Source organism: Petaurus breviceps, unplaced genomic scaffold, assembly GCF_028583685.1.
Source record: "Petaurus breviceps papuanus isolate PSGF00001 unplaced genomic scaffold, PetGlider_PUasm1.0 567, whole genome shotgun sequence".
NCBI classification, from domain to species: domain Eukaryota; kingdom Metazoa; phylum Chordata; class Mammalia; order Diprotodontia; family Petauridae; genus Petaurus; species Petaurus breviceps.
Genome location: NW_027186383.1, coordinates 8,974,035 through 8,980,034, shown reverse-complemented (window position 1 = coordinate 8,980,034; position 6,000 = coordinate 8,974,035).

Genomic DNA, 6,000 nt, shown 5'->3' with positions numbered 1-6,000 from the left:
ATTTAATAAGAACTGAGAAGGCCTATGAATAAATTAAGATGTTTCAACAATGAAGAACTATGAGAAATTGCCTTTCCCATGTGAAACATTGCTGTCTACAGGCAAAACAAGAACAATGGAAAGCACCTTCTCAACCTGCAGTAATTATATCTTCTTATTATTTGTTTGACAGTAATTACAACCATCAAAATAGAAAGAACCATAGCTGGGAATTTTTTTTTTTAATGTTGTAAAATTGCAAAAAGCAAGGTTGGCTCCAAAGAAGAGATAGGAGGAGATATTTCTCATTGCCTTTCAGAGGTGTGTGTGTGTGTTTGTGTGTGTGTATGCGTATGAATGTGTGTGTACCTTTGTGTGTATGTGTTTATATGTATGTGTATATATGTGTATAAAAATGTATAAATGAGTATTTTCAAATGCAGCGTAGGACAGGAGTGTACATACAACGGTGAATGTCCATTCTACAGAGCTTGATTTTTTGTAGACATAAAATAACTACTGGTGATATCACTGCTTCAAATGGTTGTTGGTGTTATTGGTTTCTGACCCACTTGGTTCATCGGCTTCCATAAGGTATTATGTAATCTGTTCCACTAATGAGCTTCTCTCTTTTTCTAGCCGGTACCGAATTGTCTTGATGATTACTGCTTTGTGCTTTTGTGTGAGGCCTAGTCCCAACAGACCCCTGTTCCTTCCTTCTCATTTCTCCCCATTATTTCTCTTGAGATCCTTGACCTCTTACTACCCCAGATGAATTTTGTTATTATTTTTTACGGCTCTGTGCAGTAATTTTTGGATAATCTGATTGGCCTAACATTGAATTAATTTATGTGTGTGACCAAAGAGTCTTTAGCAGAAAGATTATATGTAATTTACTGGGCTGTGTTTTTATTAGCAACGCAGTGTTGTTTCAATAGCAGGAAAACTGTAAACATGATAGAACATGAACAATAAAACATGTAATTATATGGATAGATTTCAGAGAAGGCTTCTGACAAAATTCAGTGCCCAGCATTGCTAACAGCATTAGACAGGAGAGAAGCAATGAACCTTTCCTTAGTGTGACAAAGAGTAGCTGCCTAAAACCAACAGTCAGGATTCTATACAATAGCGATAAATTAGAAGCCTTCCCAGTAAGACCCAGGTAAAGCAAAGGGTCAATTAGACTTAAACTCAGTCCTTCCTCAGACACTTCCTACCTTGGTGACACAGGGTAACCTCAGCATCCTCCTCCATAAAATGAGGACGATAAAAGCACTGGCCTGAGGCACTATTGCGAAGATCCAATGAATATTTAATGTAAAGGGCTATTACCTATTATCTTCCAAGACAGTTATCACCACTATTTATCCACCATGGATGCATTTATTTATTTATGATCACTACCACTAACTGATTTAGGACTGATGATGATAGATAAAGAAGTAAAAAAAAAAAGAGTAAGGAGATAAGCATATGCAGAGAGAAATCAAAATAATAGATGTTTGTGGGTGATTATAATGGCTTACTTAGAGAATCAACTAAAAATTCACGGAAACAATAACCTTAGCAAAGTTGGAGGAAATAAAATAAATCCACCTAAATCATTAGTATTTCTGCATATTACCAACAAAATCCATAGGAAGAGACAGAAAGATAAATTCCATCCAAAATAACTGCAAAGCATATAAAATGTTTTGTAATCCATCTACTAAGCCCTATGTAGCAACTATATGAGTAGAACTACAAAACACTCTTTACAGAAAGAAACATACCTAAATCAGTGGAGAAATATTAATTGTTCATGGGCAGGTGGAGCCACTATAATAAAATGACAAAGTATCCATTCTAATAATTGAGCAGCTAGATGGAGTGGATAAAACAATGGACCTGGAGTCAAGAAGACCTGAGTTCAAATCCATTCTCAGACACTTACTAGGTAGCTGTATGACCCTGAAAAAGTCACTTAACTTCTGCCTGCCTCAGTTTCCTCAACCGTAAATGAGAATAACAATAACAACTACATCCCAGGATTGTTGTAGGGCTCAAATTAGATAATAATTGTAAAGTGCTTAACAAATAGTAGGTGCTTGAAAAATGCTCATTCTTTTCATTCTTAATAAAGGAAATCCACCTAGGAGAGTGGTGGCCAGAGATGGGGCACTACAGAGATTCCTTTCCAAGAACAATGTTGTTCAGTCACTTCAATCATGTCTGACTCTCTGTGACCTCATTTGGGGTTTTCTTGGCAGAGATACTGGAGTGGTTTGCCATTTCCTTCTCCAGCTCATTTGACATAGGAGGAAATTGAGGCACACAGTGACTTGCCCAGGGTCACAAAGTAGTAAGTTCCCTTTTAGAAGAATAATGGCAAAGTTAATTAGTTCATGGTTCCAGAACGGGGCTGGAAAGGAGGGAAAACCTATGGGGGCAAGGCTGATATCTAGACTTTGGAGAAACGAGCAGGGAAGTAGAGAGGGAAGTGAAACATGTCTGAAAGAGTGACTGAGATAGTAGACAAAAATAGGTAAGGCAGAAAGCCTGGGCTCAAATCCCATCTTTTATTCCTGCTTGCTGTCTGAGCATGAGGAAGCCCCTTCACTTCACAGGGCCTCAGTTTTCCCATTTGTAAAATGAAAGGATTGGACTAGACCAGGATTTCTTAACCTGGGGTCCAAAAGAACTGATTTGATATCTGCATTTCAGTGTAATTGGATGTATCTTATTTTATGCATTTCTGAGGAGTTCTCAAGTCCTACCAGACCACCGGCCTAGGGGTCCAGGACACCAATATGGTGAAGAGCCCCTGGTCTGGTCTAAACATACTCTGTGGCATCCTCTGTCTCCAGGTCTGGGGTCCTAATGAACTAAGGATCACCTTTCAACCAAAAAGGAAACTGAGTCTCAAGGAGGGGGAAGGACTTGCCCAAAGTCTCCCCAAAGGGAGATGGATTTGGGGAAGCTCGGCTGGTGAGAGTTAACAGCCTGTTCTCCCCTTCTCTCTCTGGGCCTCTGTTTTCTAAAGTAAACCGAGGAGCTTGGACTCTGTGGCTTCTAAAGCTGTTTCCAGCTCTAAATCTATGCTGTGTGATTCCCTCCTCCCTGTCCCACTCAGACTGGGAAGGAAGGAAGCATTTATTAAGTGCCTGCTGTGTTCTTTCCATAGGTGATCTTGTTTGACAGATGTGGTCCTCAAAGGCCCCGGGGGAAGGTGCAATTGTCATCACTGTCCCTTCTTCCAGCCCCTGGCTTGTTGGGCAGTCCCAGCAGGCCAGCTCCTCCAGCACCAGGGAACCATCCAGTCCGTGCTTCTGGGGAAGCCGGCTTCCAAGCCTCTTCCAAACATCCTTCTGGGAAAAGAGCCCAGAAGCGTCCATGGCAGGTGCTGGGGCTTAAACCAGTGAGGGCATGACCGGAGTGTTGGGATCAGAGTTCCAAGATGGAGCCGCTTTGGGGCCCGAGGCCGGTGGGGTGGGGGTGGGGTGGCCCCGGGTCCTCTGACTCTGTACCCAACGCTCTCATTTTAGAATTGAGAAAACTGGGAGACTTTGAGAGTTTAAGGGACTTGACCCAGGTCTGACAGATAGTATTTAAAGCGGGGAAAGACCTGAGTTCAAATTTGACAGTGGGCATTTATTGGCTGTGTGACCCTGGGCAAGTCACTTAACCTCTGCTAGGCTCAGTGTCCTCATCTGTAAAAAGGAGACAATTATCGTGCCTACCTCTGAGGGTTTTTAAAAAATGAGGTAATATTTGTAAAACATTTCTGAAATTAGTTGTCTTCCAGCCCTCTGATTTCATAAGCACCAGATGAAGTATCTAACTTTGAAGAATCTCAGTGCCAGAGATAAGCCTCGGAATCCTATCGATTAAAAATAGATGGGATGATGGGGCTAGGTGGAGCAGTGAATAGAGCACTGGCCCTGGAGTCAGGAGGACCTGAGTTCAAATCCGGCCTCAGACACTTGACACAAAAAAATTAGCCGTGTGACCTTGGGCAAGTCACTTAACCCCAATTGCCCTCCAAAAAGCAAAAAATAAAAAATAAAAAAAAAGATGGGATGGCAGTGGGGCAGGGGCAAGATAGAGAGAAGCTCTATGTTGAACTTCTGCTTCTGATGAGGCAAAACGTATTTATTTTCACTTTGTTTTCATTCTACCTATGAGACATTGGACAAGTCGCTTAACCCTTCTGTGTCTGATTGTGCCACAAGAAGAGGTGAGGCACCTCCCAAACAGCACGGTCTGCACCCCTTTGGTGGAGGAAGAAAGGGAGGACATGGGCATTTATACAGTGTCTGCTGTGTGCCTGGCACTGCGTGAACACTTTATGGATATTTTCTCATTTCAGCCTGACAGCAACCCAGGGAGGAAAGCACTGTTTCTCCCCTCATTTAACAGATGGGGAAACTGAGGCAGACAGCAGTTCTGTGACTTACCTAGGGTCACTAAGCCAGTAAATGCCTGAGATTAAATTTGAACTCCCCTTCAAGGGGGAGGAGGAGAACTAATGATCCTTCTCTTCCTCTAGACGTGGCACCCGCCCCTTAAGTAATGACACGGAGAAGGAGATGCCCCACTGAGCCGCTCAAGAGTGTTCATGTCACATTGGAGGGAGCAGATACCTCAAATAAAAATAGATTGGGGGGGGAGAGCAGCCTTGGGGAACAGGTCCCCCGACCATATGAATACCGTACCCTGCAAGGGTCAGGCTCAGCTGATGAGCTGTAGGAGCATTCTGTGGCATGAACAAGCACTTCTAGGTCCTGAAGTGCCTTCCCAGGACTTACTGAATTGTCCTTGCCACATGTGTGCCTAACTACAATTATGTGCCAAAGGTGAGCCCATTTTTCTCATTAGTGTGGTAAATATTTAATAATAATTGTGAAAATAACAACAGCTAGCATTTCTGTAGTACCTACTATGTTCTAAGCACTTTACAAATATATCTCATTTGATGGAAGAATGTGCTTCAGGTTTCAGGGATGGGTGATGATGTTTTTGTAGCTTTGCCACCTTAGTTAATGCCTTTGCTAAGAGTTGATATGTGTGCTGGCTGGTTGTTGAAAGGAAACACACTGATGGGGACCCATGAGTAATAGGAATAAGACCCCAGATGGGGTCACCATCTGGAAACACAACTTACAGTGCCAGTGCAGATCTGGGGAGTAGTGGAGAGGGGGTGCTACACACGTAAGCAGTGACCTGTCTCAGCCACTCTTTGGGGAGCACAGGGCTCTGAAAAGCAGAGTCCAGGGACCTGAATGGTCAATGTCTATGGACTGTGAGAACTGACCTTTCCTTGTCATGAAAAGTCCTAGAGATGGAGACCTCTAAGGTGTCCTGGTTCACTCACCCTCATTTTACTGATGAGAAAAGTGGTAACCAGGGTGGTCACAAAGGTGGTAAGCATAGGAGGTGGAGTTTGGAGCTAGATGGCGTCTGGCAACAGGGCTCTGCCCACTGTACTAGACTGCCCCCTCTCCTTGTCATTTCTATGGCCATCAAACCCCCCCCCCCCCACTGAGGGCATCCTGCTTGCCACTTGCCCTGGGGGTGGTTTTTGGCCCTTGTCCCAGGTCCTGAAACCCCCAGTAGTTACTGCTCCAGAGAGAAGTCCAATTACTTCTGGGCCATCTGTTTCTTTTCAACACCACCTGTCTGTGTAACTTCACTCCAAAATGGTGTCCAGTGGGTTTGCCTGGGAAGGGGATAGATTATGGGCATGTGAGTGTGCAGGTGAGTGTCAAAGTGCGTATGTGTCTACATGTACATGAGTGTGCATTGAGTTGTGAGCATGTGAGTGTGTGAGTGTAAGGAGAAGAGCACGTATGCACATGTGACCATGTGTGAGTGAGCGTGAGGGCGGCCAGCCCCTCCTCCTCCTTCAGCCATGCCTTGCTTTCCTCTGTTTCTGCCTCACCAGGGAAACGGGGTTTTTGTTCTGAGGATCTTAGGGTGCTGCTGGTTTCATTCCAGTTCAGTGTTTTGGGAAATTGGAAAGATTCAGGTTTGACCTGA